At 42.3% G+C, this 19,289-nt stretch overlaps 1 protein-coding gene across 11 annotated transcripts in view; it reads left to right on the forward strand.

Annotated features, from left to right (window-relative positions):
- The first annotated feature begins 4,109 nt into the window (after window positions 1-4,109).
- Window positions 4,110-19,289, forward strand: part of osbpl6 (oxysterol binding protein-like 6) — a 224,950-nt gene continuing 209,770 nt past the window's right edge. For 9 of the 11 annotated variants that reach the window (XM_068035501.1, XM_068035507.1, XM_068035508.1 and 6 more), the window contains exon 1: window positions 4,110-4,256. The gene's annotated coding sequence lies outside the window, so the exon portion shown is untranslated. Of the gene's footprint in view, window positions 4,257-4,393; window positions 4,636-5,045; window positions 5,158-19,289 lie in introns of all 11 variants that reach the window. The other 2 variants (XM_068035503.1, XM_068035502.1) reach the window with 2 other exon arrangements.

A 19,289-nucleotide genomic window follows, 5' to 3' on the forward strand; every position in this document is an offset into this window, starting at 1 on the left:
ACCGCGTTAGGGAACTGGAGCTGGAGCTGGATGAACTTCGGATCATTCAGGATGCTGAGGGGGTGATAGAGAGCAGTTATAGGGAAGTAGTGACACCTAAGTTACAGGATAAAGGTAGCTGGGTGACCGTCAGGGGAGGGAAAGGGAATAGGTGCACAGTGCAGGGATCCCCTGTGGCCGTCCCCCTCAATAATAAGTATACCGTTTTGGATACGGTTGAGGGGGATGACGTACCAGGGGAAAGCCACATTGGCCAGGTCTCTGGCACTGAGCCTGGCCCAGTAGCTCAGAAGGGAAGGGGGGAGAATAGGAGAGCGATAGTGTTAGGAGATTCAGTGGTTAGAGGAACAGACAGGAGATTTTTGTGGTCGCGAACGAGACTCCCGGATGGTATGTTGCCTCCCGGGTGCCAGGGTCAGGGATGTCTCGGACCGAGTCTACAGGATTCTTAAGGGGGAGGGGGAGCAGCCAGAGGTCGTGGTACATATCGGTACCAATGACATAGCTAGGAAAAGGGATGAGGACCTGAAAAGCGAATATAGGGAGTTAGGTTGGAAGCAGAAAGGCAGGACGAGCAGAGTAGTATTCTCAGGATTGTTACCGGTGCCACGTGCTAGTGAGGCTAGAAACAGAGAGCGAGTGCAGCTGAACACGTGGCTACAGAACTGGTGTAGGAGGGAGGGATTCAGATATGTGGATCATTGGGATACCTTCTGGGGAAGGTGGGACCTGTACAAGAAGGACGGGTTGCATCTGAACTGGAGGGGCACCAATATCCTGGGCGGGAGGTTTGCTAGAGCTCTTCAGGAGGGTTTAAACTAGTTTGGCAGGGGGATGGGAACCGGAGCTACGGATCAGTGGATGGGGTAGCTGTTGAACAGGCAGATACCAAATGCAGAGAGTCTGTGAGGAAGGTTAGACAGTTGACAGGGCAAAGTTGCAGCCAGTATGATGGGTTGAAGCGTGTCTATTTTAACGCAAGAAGTGTCAGGAATAAGGGTGATGAACTTAGAGTATGGATCAGTACTTGGAGCTACGATGTTGTGGCCATTACGGTGACGTGGATATCACAGGGGCAGGAATGGATGTTGGATGTTCCGGGGTTTAGATGTTTCAAAAGGAATAGGGAGGGAGGTAAAAGAGGCGGGGGAGTGGCATTGCTAATCAGGGATAGTATCAAGCTGCAGAAAGGGAGGTCGTCGAGGAGGGTTTGTCTACTGAGTCATTATGGGTGGAAGTCAGAAACAGGAAAGGAGCAGACACTTTGTTGGGAGTTTTCTATAGACCCCCCAATAGCAACAGAGACACGGAGCAACAGATTGGGAGGCAGATTTTGGAAAGGTGCCGAAGTAACAGGGTTGTTGTCATGGGTGACTTCAACTTCCCTAATATTGATTGGAACCTCCTTAGTGCAAATAGTTTGGATGGAACAGTTTTTGTCAGGTGTGTCCAGGAAGGTTTCCTGACTCAATATGTAGATAGGCAGACGAGAGGGGAGACTATGTTGGACTTGGTGCTCGGCAACGAACCAGGCCAGGTGGCAGATCTATCGGTGGGAGAGCATTTCGGTGATAGTGATCACAACTCCCTGACCTTTACTATAGTCATGGAAAGGGACAGGAGCAGACGGGTTGGGAAAATATTTAATTGGGGGAGGGGGAATTACAATGCTATTAGGCAGGAACTGGGGAGCATAAATTGGGAACAGATGTTCTCAGGGAAATGCACGACAGGAATGTGGAGGTTGTTTAGGGAGCACTTGCTGCGACTGCTGGATAGGTTTGTCCCGATGAGGCAGGGACGGGACGGTAGGGTGAAGGAACCTTGGATGATAAGAGATGTGGAACAGCTAGTCAAGAGGAAGAAGGAAGCTTACTGAAGGTTGAGGAAGCAAGGATCAGACAGGGCTCTGGAGGGTTACAAGGTAGCCAGGAAGGAACTGAAGAATGGACTTAGGAGAGCTAGAAGGGGACATGAAAAAGTCTTGGCGGGTAGGATTAAGGAAAATCCCAAGGCATTCTACACTTATGTGAGGAACAAGAGGATGGCCAGAGTGAGGGTAGGGCCGATCAGGGATAGTGGAGGGAACGTGCCTGGAGTCGGAGGAGGTAGGGGAGGTCCTAACTGAATACTTTGCTTCAGTATTCACGAGTGAGAGGGACCTGGTCGTTTGTGAGGACAGCGTGGAACAGGCTGATATGCTCGAACAGGTTGAGGTTAAGAGGGAGGATGTGCTGGAAATTTTGAATGATATGAGGACAGATAAGTCCCCGGGGCCAGACGGGATATACCCAAGGATATTACAGGAAGCGAGGGAAGAGATTGCTGCGCCTTTGGTGATGATCTTTGCGTCTTCACTGTCCACTGGAGTAGTGCCGGATGATTGGAGGATGGCAAATGTTATTCCCTTGTTCAAGAAAGGGAATAGGGATAACCCTGGGAATTATAGACCAGTCAGTCTTACGTCGGTAGTGGGCAAATTTTTGGAGAGGATTCTGAGAGACAGGATTTATGATTATTTGGAAAAGCATAGTTTGATTAGAGACAGTCAGCATGGCTTTGTGAGGGGCAGGTCATGCCTCACAAGCCTTATTGAATTCTTTGAAGATGTGACAAAACACGTTGATGAAGGAAGAGCAGTGGATGTGGTGTATATGGATTTTAGCAAGGCGTTTGATAAGGTTCCCCATGGTAGGCTCATTCAGAAAGTAAGGAGGCATGGGATACAGGGAAAGTTGGCTGTCTGGATACAGAATTGGCTGGCCCATAGAAGACAGAGGGTGGTAGTAGATGGAATGTATTCAGCCTGGAGCTCGGTGACCAGTGGTGTTCCGCAGGGATCTGTTCTGGGACCTCTGCTCTTTGTGATTTTTATCAATGACTTGGATGAGGAAGTGGAAGGCTGGGTTAGCAAGTTTGCCAATGACACGAAGGTTGCTGGAGTTGTGGATAGTGTGGAAGGCTGTTGTAGGTTGCAACAGGACATTGACAGGATGCAGAGCTGGGCTGAGAAGTGGCAGATGGCGTTCAACCTGGAAAAGTGTGAAGTGATTCATTTTGGAAGGTCGAATTTGAATGCGGAATACAGGCTTAAAGACAGGATTCTTGGTAGTGTGGAGGAACAGAGGGATCTTGGGGTCCATGTCCATAGATCGCTCAAAGTTGCCACCCAAGTTGATAGGGTTGATAAGAAGGCGTATGGTGTGTTGGCTTTCATTAACAGGGGGATTGAGTTTAAGAGCCGCGAGGTTATGCTGCAGCTCTATAAAGCCCTGGTTCGACCACACTTGGAATATTGTGTTCAGTTCTGGTCGCCTCATTATAGGAAGGATGTGGAAGCTTTCGAGAGGGTGCAGAGGAGATTTACCAGGATGCTGCCTGGACTGGAGGGCATGTCCTACGAAGAAAGATTGAGGGAGCTGGGGCTTTTCTCATTGGAGCGAAGAAGGATGAGAGGTGACTTGATAGAGGGGTACAAGATGATGAGAGGCATAGATAGAGTGGATAGCCAGAGACCTTTTCCCAGGGTGGAAAGGGCGATCACCAGGGGGCATAATTTTAAGGTGATTGGAGGAAGGTTTCGGGGAGATGTCAGAGGTAGGTTCTTTACACAGAGAGTGGTGGGTGCGTGGAATGCGCTGCTAGCGGTGGTAGTAGAAGCAGATACATTAGGGGCATTTAAGCGACTCTTGGATAGGTACATGGATGATAGTAGAATGAAGGGTAGGTAGTTAGTTTGATCTTAGAGTAGGTTAAAGGTTCGGCACAACATCGTGGGCCAAAGGGCCTGTACTGTGCTGTACTGTTCTATGTTCTATGTTAAGCTCTGTTAGTATGCAAATGATTTTTAGCTAAGTTTCTGGCAGCCCTTGTAACAGGCCTTCTCTTCCCAGCAAGTTTAAAATCAATGTTCATATGACAAAATTAATATGCCTCATTCTTGGCAGGTGGGGGCCTGCATGACACTATCCATGATAGTTTCGTCCGCTGTCATGGAGCTGACTGCAGTTCGATCCGTTGTGCTGTAATCCAGTCCTGTGGTGTCTGCCGGCTCGTCCGTTGCTTTCACTGCAGGGAGGAGCGGGTGGGTGTATTGCAGCACATCAGAGCTCACTGATGGTGCGGTGCTGGGCGCCGATTGACAGACGTTTCCAGTCAGAAAATATTAGAAGCTCGGTAAATGTAGCCGTGCCTTCGTTTGAAGCGTGTGGTGCATTCGAACAGAATTGACGACATCCATCCCAGTGAATTGTGTGGTAGGTGCATTTCGAATGGTACTGGAGCCGGTTCAGATTTCCACACTGCTGTGTGTGGCCTGTATTGCTTCGTAAAATGGCATTTGATTGCCAGTTGTTTTTGTAAACTTAACGTTTATTGTTTGGCTGGTGCAAAGACAGATTGTATGTCGGAAAGTTTCCATCTACATTGTGAAAGCCGCAGAGCAAGGTGAATGTAAAGGTTACGATAGACTGCAACCAGGATGCTGGATACAGCAAAACCAAGAAAGGACTAGTAACAGCATTGCAGATACTGTTAAAGACGGGTTCCATGCGAAATACTTTGGAGGGTAGGAGACTAGCATTGTGATGAAAGCGAATGCTGTTCAATGTGTACAGCCACGATGTAAGCACTGAGGTATTTTTTCTTGTGTGAACTATTTTTATGAAGCAAACTGAAATGTAAACTGAAAATGTTCTTAAATGTCATTTAAACTGAGTGTCAAAATCTAGGTATTAATTCTGTTAAAGGTGGAAATATTATTTACATATTTTGTTATTGTACAAGTTTGTGCGAAAAAGTAAACAATTTAAATTTGGAAGTAATCTTATGGTATTGCATAGCTAGACTTCTTAATTCTTTACATTGTTCCCCTTAGCAAAATGGTAGAAAAGTCAAATTTCTAACATCTTATGTTTTCAACATAATATGTTTTCAACATATTATGCAAAGTGCGGGCATTAAGTTTAAACTTAATTTATGAATAAGTATTTTACCAAAGGATCCAAATCTGGTTATTCTCTTGCCTAATCCAGTTTTTTTTTCAGGTTTTACTTACTTGAAATATTAGCGAAGCAGTGACTTTGATGTGACATGTGATGTGATGTCATCATGTAAAAAAAGAATGCCCTAATGTTAACATTTTTTTGAATGCTGAAGGTGAGCTAAAATATCCAATGGAAAGTTGTTTAGAAATAATTATTTATGGAAAAGATTCTGAAACTTAAGATTTTTTTTCTCAGGGTGTTTTTACGATGATAAACATTTTAATACTGGTTTAAAGCAAACCATTGATCTTGCATCAATAAATCTGTGGATTATACTTGAAATGAAATAGATGATACCTTTAGCACATACTTTACTAGCAGATCTCTTGTGGCCTTGCTCACAGGTAATCCAGGACTTGCAGTGCAATTTCTAATGTCTACCACATTTCTGTGCTGCCCAAATGTGATAACAATTCACTCATTGCTGTAATGCAGCAAATTTACAGAAGCAATACATTGTATATATAGTGGCATTCCTCAGGGATTGGTATTAGGGCTACTGCATTTTTTGATTTATTTTACATACCTGGACATGGGTACGCAGGGTATAATTGCAAACTGAGAAATTTAATTATCAGTGAAGAGGATAATAATAGACTTCAGGATTGGTGAAATGGGCAGATGCATGGCAGCTAAAATTTAATGCAGTGAAGCTTGAAGTGATACATTTTGGGAGGATGAATGAGGAGAGGCAATATAAGCTAAATGGTACAATTTACAAGTGGGTGCAGGAACAGAAAGATCTTGGGCATATGTACAAAAATCTTTGAAGTTGGCTGATAAGTTGAGAAGGGTGTTAAGCATATGGGATCCTTGTCTTTATAAGTCATGACTTCGAGTACAAAAACAAGGAAGTCATGCTAAACCTTTATGAAACACTGATTAGGCCCCAACTGGAGGAAGGATGTCAAGGTCTTAGAGCAGTCTTGTCCAACAGAAATCACTGACTTGTCACAGGCATGGCTACCACAGCACCATTTTGGCACAGTAAATGTATTCACATGTAGATTTACTTAACAAGCATCTACCACTCCAGTGCGAAACTTTGCAGTCTTTACACTAAAGTTTGGACTTCTGGCATGAATTTTATCAGACTGAACATCTTTTGCAAGCTGCACTTTGGCTTTATCAAAGTGATTGCTGAAAATATTGACTCTCACCGAGACACACCAGACCTACCCCTACTCTCTATTCGGATTGTGCTTGGATGTCAGTTGTCCATTGCCATGATGTGCCCTACTGGAGGCTGCTTGTCTGTTGCCATGACGCATCCTGTTGGAGATGCTCGTTATTGGTGCGGTTTGCTTAATTCTGCTGACCTGGAGCGGTTAATCTGATTGGTTGAGCTGACTATGATGACAGGTCCCCTCTCCATACAATGTTGGTGTTTTCATGGTGCATTGGTCTGCTGTTTCACCTGTATTACACACCATTTTAGCAGGTAACTAATAAGCAGTAATTAAGGAAGTAAAATACATACCAAGGAAGTAAAGCACACACAGCAATCAAAAAATCCTCACACTCTGCTTTTTGTGACCATTTTACCAACAAATGCACAAAAAGGGTAAAGTACGCCTGCATGTGCCAAGCAAATGAGTATTGAGATCATATGCCCAACAGTGTTGTCTGTTACTCATTTTTTATTTACTAACCAAAAATGAAATTAGCCACATCTTGTTTCCAAATTAGCCACATGTGACGAGTGGCTAATGTATTGGAGAACACTGCCTTAGAGAGAGTGCAGAAGTGATTTACCAGACTGGTACCGGGGATGAGGGACATCAGTTATGTGGAGAGACTGGAGAAGCTGGGGTTCTCCTTAGAGCAGAGAAGGTTAAGAACATAAGAAATAGGAGCACGAGTAGGCCATTCAGCCCTTCAAGCCTGCCCCGCCATTCAATACGATCATGGCTGATCTGTCCCGGGCCTCAACTCCTCTTTCGGGTCTGCTCCGCATAACCCTTGATTCCCCGAGATTTCAAAAATCTATCTACCTCCTCCTTAAATACATTTAGTAACCTAGCCTCCACAATTCTCTGAGGTAGAGAATTCCGGAGATTCACCACCCTCTGAGAGAAGAAATTCCTTCGTATCTCAGTTTTAAATGTGTGACCCCTTCTGTAACTGTGTCCCCTAGTTCGAGATTCCCCCACCAGTGGAAACATATTCTCAGCATCTACCCTGTCAAGTGCCTTAGAATCTTACATGTTTCAATAAGATCACCTCTCATTCTTCTAAACTCCAATGAATAAAGGCCTAACCTGTTTAGCCGTTCTTGATAAGACAACCCCTTCATCCCAGGAATTAGCCTAGTGAACCTTTTCTGAACTGCCTCCAATGCTAGTATATCCTTCCTTAAATACGGGGATCAAAACTGTACGCAGTACTCCAGATGTGGCCTCACCAACACCCTGTACAGTTGCAACAAGACTTCCCTATTTTTAAACTCAAACCCCAAGCAATAAAGGCCAAAATTCTATTTGCCTTCCTAATTACTTGCTGCACCTGCATTCTAACTTTTTGTGTTTTATGTACCAGAACACCCAGATCCCTCTGTACTGCAGTATTTTGTAGTCTTTCTCCATTAAGAGGTGATTTGATAGAGGTGTTCAATATTATCAAGGATTTTGATGAAATAAATAAGGAGGAACTCTTTCCAGTGGCAAAAGGGTCAGTAACCAAAAATTGTGGCTCACCACCGCCTTCTCAAGGCAATTAGGGATGGGCAACAAATGCTGGCTTTGCCAGCGATGCTCACAACCCATGAATGAATAAAAATACCCCACAAATTTAAGATAATTGACAAAAAGAACCAGAGCCGAAGTGAGGGGAAAAAATTCCACAGTGATTTGTTATGAACTTAAATATGCTGTCCGGAAAGGTGTAGTTTCAATAGCAACCTTTGAAAGGGAATTGGATCAATACTTGAAAGGGGAACATTTGGGAAAAGATCAGGGGAGTGGGACTAATTGGATAGCTCTTCCAAGCAATCGATACAGGCACAATGATCGGAGTGGCCTCCTATGCTGTGTCATTCTATGTCTAAGTTAAGGTAAAAATATTGCATACCTTACTATTCCTGAAACATACAGGCATCAGATATTTTTATGATACTAGTTACCTATTGCTTTATAAAACTAGCATTAAATGCTATGAACTTTGCCTGTCCACCCCAAAATCTTAACTCCAAGTTATTTACCTGGAAGTTTTTTTGCTTTACCTCCGAAAGTGGATTTGCAGTATTTACTTAAGAAGCTGGTACTTTGTTTATTTTTCATTTTTCCCTCCCCAATTCCTTTCTCAGTTATTTACATGATCATAAACGTTATCCTTCTTTTCCTCTTTTCATACTTCCCATTTGGATTTATAGTTCTTGCCAAAGCTGTTAGTGCAGCACTGCTTATGGATTCACCAGTGATCAAACAACCGTTCACTATGGTGCAGGCATAACTGTTTGGTGGCAGTATTCAAGGTCAGCATCAAAGCCTTTCATGAACATTCTCAAGTCAGAAAGGGAAACATCAAATCCTGTTCAGCAGTACAGAAAAATAATGGGGTGAAAATAACCTCAATTTTACATTGGGTGTGAAAGGTGTAAAGCAGTGGATGCATACCAAATGCAAGGTTTTTAATAAGATCAGTAAATGTTGCTGTTTCATTAGCATAAGTAAGAAGACTTCAAATTTAGATTAATTTTATATTGACAAAAATAGCTCAAAGATTGCAAGGTAAGTTCATTGCTTCGTATTTCTTCAGCTCACTTCCTTTATGTTTTACAATAATCACTAACAATGCTTGAACAGTTTCTTTACATTTCTTTGGAAATCAGAATTTTGCTGAAGGTTTTCCAATATAATTCTCATGTGGTAGAGATCCTGCGTAAGGACTATGAAGTTTGATGTTCACATCAGATATGTATATTTCAAATTAGACCAGCAACAAAAACGTATCGGAGACAAGTTATTTCAGCCAACAATCAGAACATCTTTTTAAATGTGGAAAGTAAGACTCTTAATATTTGGCTTCCATTTTGGCAAATTTTGAACTCTTATCTCCTTGTAAATTTTTGAAATGTTCCTGATGCCGACCATCTAGCTTCTTGTAGAATGGTTTTAGAATGGCTTGCACCTAATCTGAAAGTTCTGTTGTTCAGCCTCCTCTAACCAAGTGACTTGCAGTGCCTGCAACATCAACTTTGGCTGATGAAATTATCGGATTTATTTATAATTCAATCCTTACTAATTTGGTCAGATTAGCAGTTTAATTGAACAGCTATTTTTATTTTTCCAGGATGAACGTTCAGTAAAATTTCTGGACTGTTGCCAGGCACATTGATGTGGATAAATGAATTGTGTTGTGTAGCTTACATCTAAAAAGATTTCCCATCCTTTCAAATTTTTATTGAGCCTAAAGTTCCAAAAATCTAACATTGCAATACAAATCAAAGTTACCCACATTGTTATTACTAATTTTATTCTCCAAGTCCAGGGATTGTTTCCATTTGTAAAAATGTGATCGGTGCATGCCAGTGCTTCATAGCAAAGTAGATGTTATGAGTCTTGAAAGAGCTTCTATCTTATTAACAGAACATTATAAAGATTTTATTTCAGGATAAAGAGAGGATAGAGTGCTTCCCAATCTTTTCTGTGGCGATATTTGGAGGCTACCCTTAAAAAGGAGCCAGGTCAATAGCTGTCAAGAAAAGTGGTTGACAGTTGTAGAGATATAAACAAACCTTTTTGATTCATGTCTGTTAAGAAGACTTTTGGTATCTGAGGGGAAGAAGAGAAAATCCATGATTGAGTAATCATGCATTCAGGCATGGATTATAAAAGGATGGGCTTTTTAAACTCCTTGGGATGTATTCATACATTAAAGGCACTATAAATGCACATTGTTGTTACATTCTGATCTTAAAACGTCATTGAAAGAGTAATTTGTAATTGCAATAAAAAAATTTGTAGTTCTGATTTTTTTTCTCTCACAGCCTTTGCTAATGGTCTGCATTTTACATGAGCATCAGCATTTTTGGGGCATTGTCTGCATGTTATGTTTGCAAATGAAAATTAGTGGTGCTTTCACCTTCTGTGCCCTGTTCCAGTGGATTGAATGCTGCTGTGGGCAAAGAGTTTTGGACAATAAGGAATTCCTTAGTGTGCCAGCTTGAATGGTGGGGGATAGGAAAGAGAGTGCTAATGTGAACTGGGAGAAGATGAGATTTCAGTTTGACTATGACTATGACAGCTCAAACTGAAATCTCATCTTAGTCATAGAGTCTCTATGACTAAGATGACATTTCAGTTTGAGCTGGGGTTAAGAGAAATAAAGCAAAAATGTGAACCAGATAAGGGAGCATGGTTACTACCTTAACTGGATTAAGAGAAAGAAAGACTGCATTGAATAGGAAGGAGAGTACCAGCATGAAATGAGGGAAGGAGGAGAAGGGTGCCAGTTTAAATTGCAGCAGGGAAAGTGGGGCAGTTGGGGGAATGATCCAGGACCCTCGTGTGAGCTCGGAGGATGCAGAGGGAGGAGAATAATGAATTGAGGAGAAAAAAGTGTCTCCTTGCCACTGTGACAGCTATTGATACAATCAAATAAGAGAGGACCAATACTTATCCATAATAGCTTTCAATTTCTCTGCAAGAAATGAAGGAAAATTTGATATTTTCTGACATTCTTCCGTTATACAAGTGATGGAATGTTGAGAATGCCTGTTCTCTTGTGCAATTTCAGTCTAACCACATGCCAAAGGGCTATATTCAGGACTGTTTTTCAATTGTCAGCTTTTTTGAGGCTGTTGGACAGCTTTTGTCAATTTTCCAGATTGGTATGTAAGGAATGATATGTGGAGGATAATTCCCTTTTGAGTGCAGTGATACTTATTACATGAGGTCACTTCTTGCTTAACGTTAGTATTTTCAGTCCAGATTGACTGAGGATCATTTCTCTTACTTTTCCTTCTCATTTTAAATGGGCATGTTCTTAGATGAACATTAATTCCTTTACATTTTTCTCTAAGACATGAAACAATTTCCGATGATACTCGATATGTCTTGTAACATTTCTACAGCATTTATAAAGCATCTATCCATATCCTTTTAAGATTTTCACTAAATCAAAATGACTGGGTGTTTTAAAATGCCTTTAGCAATTTACTGTATACTGTACGTCAATGGCATAAATCTCCCTGACCATGACTATTTGATATAACTTTGTCAGCCTGTCCAGGATCAACGCAAACTACAGCAAGCTAACAGCACAAGTTAAATATAAGATTAAATGCCAAGTTATAGATTCCAAACCATGGATTTCAAACCTGGATAGGCAATATCTCAATACAAATTTAATCCAAATTGAAATTAATGAAATTGTAAGTGTAAAGGTTTTTGGAACTAAATTCTTTTGCAAGTTGCATTCTTTTGTGTTTTTCATATGGCAATCTTCCACAAAAGCTGCTATGGAAAATACCCCAGCAATCTATTGGAATAGTCCACTACTAATGAGATTGAACAAAATACAAAGCTGTTCATCACCACTGACACTCTACATGACTGGTTCTTGCAGTTCATTTTACACTTGGCACTGATAGATAAAAAATTCACTAAGAAAATTCTTAACTGGCAGCTGACAGTTATATGCTTCATCATACAGGGCACAAAAGGAAAGTGGGTGAAACTTGGCTGAAGTGACCTGGATATAATAAACTAAGTTTTGGTTAAGAGATTGTCAAAATCAAGTGAAGAGGTATTGACTTCACAAAATGTATTTAGAAAAACTTCCTTTGTAGCCCATTGTTCGTTTAAATCAGTAATGATTCCATGAAGACATTAGGCTGAAAATCTCCAGCTAGAAGAGAAGTCTCAATGTTAGATTAATTAATACAAGTACAGTTGTTTGTGTGTGTATGTTTGTGAATATGATCTCCCATAACATTGCACAAAGTAAGTCAGAGAATATGGTCCCTCTCTTACATGTCTCTGTAATCTTCATGTTAATGTTTCTCTTTTATCTTTCTGCTTCTGCCTCTTTTTTTCTTTTCTGCTTTTCTCTCCCAAACTTTTCCCTTCTTTCTCAGCCCTCTTTTGCTCCTCTCTCTCTCTCTCGCTCCTTTACTTCTGCATGGGAGGGGGTGAGTGGGTGGGAAAGGAGCCACTGAGGGCTGATTTCTCCAGTGGATTTTCTCCATCCTTTCTTTCTGTGTATTCTTGAGGTTGAACCTGCTAGTTGTCAATTTACTTGTCCTGATGCATAGATCTTATAATTAAGTATTTGGCTGGTCAGGTAATAAATTATAGTCTGTAATTTGGGTTGCACATCTCCTTTCCTCATTACTCATGCTTCCCATTTCTTCTATCATGCCCATACCATTTTGCATTCTCACTGCCCCTCCCACCATCACTGCCATTGTTACCCCACCTCTTTCCCTTTTGATTTGCTTCATCAAACCTTAATCATCCACTTCCTCACACTACATTGCCACTTACCTTCACAAAACACTCCATCCACTGTCCTCTTATTTTCATTTGCTCTCTTCAAGATAGATGACCCAAGGCCTAACCCATTGAACCTATATCCCTACTATCCTCCTCATCTATCCATTTCCCTCTGAGTTTTCTTTTGCTTTCAAAACCCAACTTGTGTGTTTAAAAAAACTAAAATTAGGGTTGAGGAAAGACACACTGGGGGGAACTTCATGCTGTTCCCCACAGTGGGTTTGGAGGCAGGGAGAGCATAAAATTGGTGGGATGGTGGTAGAGTGGGTGGGGGGTTGGTGGTGGTGGCGGGGAGGGGGGATTCCGGCCATCATCCCGCTTGTGCAAAAATTTAGTCCTGGCGGGAAGGCCTGTGAACAGCTTTTCAGCCCCGCTGCCAATTTAGGTCCTTAACTGGGCAATTAACCCCAATTAAGGGCCTCTTTCTCAGCACAGCTGCAATTAGCTGTGCAGCGGGCTGCCCTGTCCCTCGTTACAAGGTACTTAGTTGCTGAACAAGGGACCCAGCATTGGGGGGGGGGGGGTGTGCCTCTGAGGGCCACCCCCTACCCTTGCTGCCGATCCCCCTCCCCCCCAACCTCCAGCCTGCAAGACCAGTCCCACCCTGACCTACCTGAGGCCTGCGTCCAGTGCTGTTCCTTGGCCTAGAGGCTTGCTCAGGTCGGGAAAAAAGAACCTGACCGAACCACAGCGGACCCAAGCACGACCCGGCCCGAGTCCCTCTGATTTTGCCCGAGCCTAGCCTGACCCGAACCCGTCCCAACTTGACCCGACCAGAGCCCGACCCGACCTGAACCTGACATGTGGTTGGGTCCCATCGGGTTTGGGGTCGGCTAGCAGGCCTCTACCTTGGCCTGCGGTAGGTACACCTCCAGCAGCAGCCCCTGCCTCCGAGGTGGCGCTGCAGCTGCCGGCCTCTGATTGGCCAGTAGCTCTCAGAAGGCGGGACGTCTGGAGATGGGGTCCTTGATCCTGAGGAAGGGCTGCCGCTATTCACTTAAATGCCTGATTGGCATTCGGTTCGGCAGGCCTTATGGAGAAGAGGCGACACGGGGATCTCAGCATCGCTTTTCACGGCCGTTGAGACCCCCGCCACCAGGATGAAATTCCCCCATTTGTCTGCAGTTCACCCCTACTGCCTCTCCTCTTCCTCCTCCTCCCCTTTCTCTTTGCCCCGCCTCCCACCAACCCTCTCCACACCCCTTAGTTGTAAGTAATCATATATCATTTTCCCCCTTGACTATAATATTGTTGTAATTTAATTTGGAGTCTTGTATGAAATGAAGCATCATATTTTGGTGTGACTTAGAATCATAGAACCATAGAAACATTACGGCTCAGAAGGCGGCCATTCAGCCCTATGTGTCTGTGTCGGCCAACAAAAATAGCTGTCCAATCTAATCCCACCTTGCAGCACCTGGTCTGTAGCCTTGCAGGTTACAGCACTTCAGGTGCAGGTCCAGGTGCCTTTTAAATGAGTTGAGGGTTTCTGCCTCCACCACCTGGTGGTGGCAGTAAATTCCAGACACCCACCACCCTCTGGGTGACAAAGATTTTTCTCATGTCCCCTCTAATCCTTCTACCAGTCACCTTAAATCTGTGCCCTCTGGTAATTGACCTCTCCATTAGGAGAAACAGGTCCTTCCTGTCTACTCTATTTAGGTCCCTCATAGTTTTCTACACCTCAATTAAGTCACCCCTCAGCCTCCTCTGTTCTAAGGAAAACAACCCTAGCCGATCCACTCTTTCCTCATAGCTGCAACTTTCAAGCCCTGGCAACATTCTTGTAAATCTCCTCTGTACTCTCTCCAGAGCAAATGTGTCCTTCCTGTCATGTGGTGACCAGAACTGTATGCAATACTCCAGCTGTGGCCTAACTAGCGTTTTATACAGTTCCAGCATACATCCCTGCTTTTGTATTCTATACCTTCACCAATAAAGGAAAGCATTCCATATGTCTTCTTCACCACTCTATATACCTGTCCTGCCACCTTCAGGGACCTGTGGACATGCACTCCAAGGACTCTCACTTCTATCCCTCTCAATATCCTCCTATTTATTGTATATCCCCTTGCTTTGTTTGCCCTCGCCAAATGCATTACCTCATACTTCTCCGGATTGAATTCCATTTGCCACTTCTCCACCCAATCAACCAAACCATTGATATAGTTCTGGAGTCTACAGCTATCCTCTTCACTATCAACAATGCAGCCAATTTTTGTGTCATCTGCAAATTTCCCAATCATGCTTCCCACATTTTAGTCCAAATCATTAATACATACCACAAACAGCAAGGGACCCAACACTGAACCCTTTGGAACGCCACTTGAAACCGCTTTCCATTGGCAAAAACATCCATTGACTACTACCTTTTGTTTCCTGTCACTGAGCCAATTTTGGATCCAACCTGCCACATTCCCCTGTATCCCATGGGGTTTCACTTTCCTGACCAGTTTGCCATGTGGGACCTTGTCAAGTGCCTTACTAAAATCCATGAGTCCACATCCACTGCACTATCCTCATGAATCCTCCTCGTTACTTCCTCAAAAAATTCAACCAAGTTAGTAAGACACGACCTTCCCTTAACAAATCCATGCTGATTATCCCTGATTAATCTATGCCTCTCTAAGTGGCACTTTATCCTGTCCCTCAGAATTGATTCTAATAATTTACCCACCGCCGAGGTCAGACTGACTGGCCTATCCCTCGCACCCTTTTTAAACAATGGTAGAACATTCGTAGACCTTCAATCCTCTGGCAGCTCTCCCGTATCCAGTGAGGATTTGAAGATGATCCTCAATGCATCCGCTATTTCCTCCCTGGCTTTCTTTAACAACCTGGGATGCAATCCATCCGACCCTGGCGAGTTATCCAATTTCAAGGATGTCAGACCCTCTAGTACTTACTCTCTCATTATGCTTATCGTATCTGATATTTCACACTCCTTTTACGACAATGTCTGCATCATCCCTCTCTTTTGTGAAGACAGAGACAAAGAACTTATTAAGAACCCTGCCCACATCTTCTGCATCCACGCATAAGTTCCCTTGTACATCTCTGATAGGCCCTACTCTTTTCTTAGTTATCCTCTTGCTCTTAATGTACTGATAAAACATCTTTGGGTTTTCCTTGATTTTTACCTGCCAATAATTTTTCATGTCCTCTCTTTGCTTTCCTAATTTCCTTTTTTACTTCACCCCTGTACTTTCTATACTCCTCTAGGCTTTCTAAAATATTAAGTTTTTGTGACTGTCATAAGCTTTCTTTTTTTGTTTTAACTTACCCTGTATGCTTCTAGATAACCGGGAGCTCTAGATTTGGCTGTACCACCCTTTATCTTTGTGGGGACATGTTTACACTGTGCCCGTAGAATCTGAGCAATGCTGACTTCCCTCAAACTCTCCTAAAATAGAACAACTTACTCCTGTATTGTGTTGCATAATCCAGGAAAAGGCTGACAAAACTCATCCAAATAAATGTCTACATTAAATTTAAAATGTGCAGAATGAGCAAGATTAACCTGCTTCATAGGATAATTCTTGTGTTCTTGAAGCATATAATGACACCTTTGATTTTTTTAAAAGCTTGGGAGTTCCTCATAAACATTAATTCAAGTGAAATTGCACAGAAGCTGTTGTCACACTGAGATTATAACTAACCATGAGATAATAAAAGTAATGAACTGCAGGTGCAAGTGAAGGTACCCACCTGTGTAAATACTACTTCAAGTTAGTCCTTGCAGTTTCATTTAGTTAAGTTCCTCATAAAGAAAAGTCTCAATTTAGAAACAGATCAGCTGTTTCCTCTCTGCATTTTTAAAAAGAAAACAAATATGAAGACCGTGGAACAGATTGTAAAAGACTGCCTGGTTTGAAATAATGGCTTGGATGACATGATTGAGATTACCTCAGCTTTATTCGTTATGGTTCCTGAGAACATTATGTACAGCACATGAATTCATGGCCTTGTAGCTAAATTACATATCATTTAAGTATAGTACAAAATGTTCTGTATTTACATTTAAAACAGGAGGCAAATCTGAGGTAAGAAGAATGACCATGAAAGCCACTAGCATTATGAATAAAGTGCCTGACTGCAACTGTAATGTATAGGAATATCGAAACATGACTGACAGTATGAATATAAGATACAAGTATATAGAGTATTCAGGAAAGAGGTGGTAGCCCTATGTATCAGGGATACCTGGGAGGTTTAGGTTGATCGTGGGGAATTGGAAAGCTCCATACTGAGCCACCCTGGTTGGATATCTCTTCTATAATATGAAAACGTTAGAAGGGTAGAACTGACATTCGAAGTATGGAACATAGAAAGAGACACAGATAACTTATGGAACATATGGAGGCCATTCGGCCCACTGTGTCATGAGAAAAGAGCTATCCAGCCTAATCCCACTTCCCAGCTTTTGGTCTGTAGGTTACAACACTTGCATAGTCAAGTTTTTTTTTAAGACGATTAGGGTTTCTACCTCTACCACCCTTTCAGGCAGTGAGTTCCAGATCCCCACCATTCTGAGTAAAAAGATTTCTCCTCAACTCCCCTCTAATTCTTCTAGCAATACTTTGAACCTACGTCCCCTGCTTATTGACCTCTCTGCTAAGGGAAATAGGTCCTTCCTAACCACTCTATCTAGGCCCCTTATAAGTTATATATCTCAATTATATCTCCCCTCAGCCTCCTCTGTTCCAAAGAAAACAACTCCAGCCTATCCAGTCTTTCCTCAGGGCTAAAATTCTCCATTCCTTAAACGTCCCCATAAATCTCCTCTGTACCTTCTCTAGTGTGATCACATCCTTCCTGTAATGTGCTGACCAGAACTGTATGCGGTACTCTAGTTGTTGTCTAACTTGTATTTCATACAGTTCTAGCGTAACCTCCTTGCTCTTATACTCTGTGCCTTGGCCATTAATGGAAAGAATCCCATATGCCTTCTTACCCACCTTATCTACCTGTTCTGCTACCTTCAGGGATCAGTGGACGCCAAGGTCCCTCTGTTCCTCCACATTTCTCAGTATCCTACCACTTGTGTATTTACTTGCCTTGTTTGCCCTCCCCAAATGCATCACTTCACACTTCTCTGGATTGAACTCCATTTGTCACTTTTCTGCCTACATCTCTAGTCCATTGATATCTTTCTGCAGTCCACAGCTTTCTTTCTCACTATCAACCACACAGCCAATTTTCATACCATCTGCTAACTTCTTAATCATGCCCCTACAGTTAAGTCTAAATCATTGATATAATACCATGAACAGTTAGAGACCCAATACTGAGCCGGTGGAACTCCACTGGAAGTAGCCTTCCAGTCAGAAAAACACTGGTCGACCGTTAAACTTTGCTTCGTCCCGCTGAGTTACCTTTGGATCCAACTTGTCATTTTCTCTTGGATCCCATGAGCTTTTGTTTTCCTGACTAGTCTGCTACATGGGGCCTTGTCAAAAGCTTTGCTATGCTACTGACTGCCAGATAAAAGGAAGACAAGCTGCGCCATGAAAAGATGAGGGTATATGAAAGGAGTGACGTGAAATTCCATATCAGCCAAATATGAATACTGTTACAAAAGTGCTTCTTTATTTTTAAGTATATTTTTTGAGGATTTATATTGAAATTGTGGCGATGGATTCATTGAAAGGCTGAAGATTTCATAGATCATAGAAGCTGGACTTTACTTTGTTGTTGACAGTTCATTGAAAGGAGACTGAGATATTGTTTAAAAACTGCCTTGTTGGAAGTCATGTGCTTTAAGCAATAAACAACAGAAACCTTGGTGACTTGGGGAAGATGTTTACAGAGAAGTGACAGGTCAAGATTTATAGGGCTCAGGAGTCTTGGCTCTTGAAATAATGTTTTTGGTTTCGCTTTGGACAATGTACTTTGGTGTGAACTGTATTTAAGACAGTTGGAGACAGCTAGCCAAGAGAGCAGTTACCATCAACTCACCCTCTTCCATTTCTTTGAGAACTTCCTGAGAATCAAGTGTAAGAAATACAGAAACTGATACCACATTTCTCCTGAAGAGCCTGCCAAACTGATCCTCAACGTCACCTGAACAGAACTGCTGTAGGAAGACCGATGTCTTTGCGTATTTGGGACGCCAGACCAAAAAGGAACAACTGACATCTTTCCATATCTTCTCTTTTTTTCTTCAAGAATTAGCAAGTATTTAGCCAAAGTATTCTTTTTTTGTAACAGATCACTGCAGAGAGAATTTCTGTATTTTTTTCAGTTTGTGTGTGGGGAATTTAAAAAGGGAACTTTCATATTTCAATCTGTGTTTTAATGCTTTGCTTTGTTACTGGTTAAGTCTTGTTTCATAATAAACTGATAATTTTGTTGTTTATTAAAGAAACCTGGTTGGTGTATTTTATTCTGGGGTAAAGAGTAGAGTATATGATTGACCGAATCGATAACTGAGTAAACATTTAAAAAATATATATATTGTGACCTGTAGAGAAGTGGAACTAGAAAAAACAGTGCACTCCTCCTACCTCGGCTGTAACAGTATAAGAATGGTTCGGAGTCAGAGTTAGTAAATGTAATGCACAGTTGCTTCATAGTACAATGCACCTGGGAAGCCACAGGAAGCACTATGAACTTGACCTGGTCAAAGTAAGTGACCTAGATAATGTACAGGGTATATGCACTGTAGCACCTTCGACAATTATCATCACAGGATGAATCAAATTCAGTATAATCCAGGATTCAGCAATGCTGAAGGCCGGGTATATAA

This window comes from Heterodontus francisci, chromosome 7 (genome assembly GCF_036365525.1).
Source record: "Heterodontus francisci isolate sHetFra1 chromosome 7, sHetFra1.hap1, whole genome shotgun sequence".
Taxonomy (NCBI): domain Eukaryota; kingdom Metazoa; phylum Chordata; class Chondrichthyes; order Heterodontiformes; family Heterodontidae; genus Heterodontus; species Heterodontus francisci.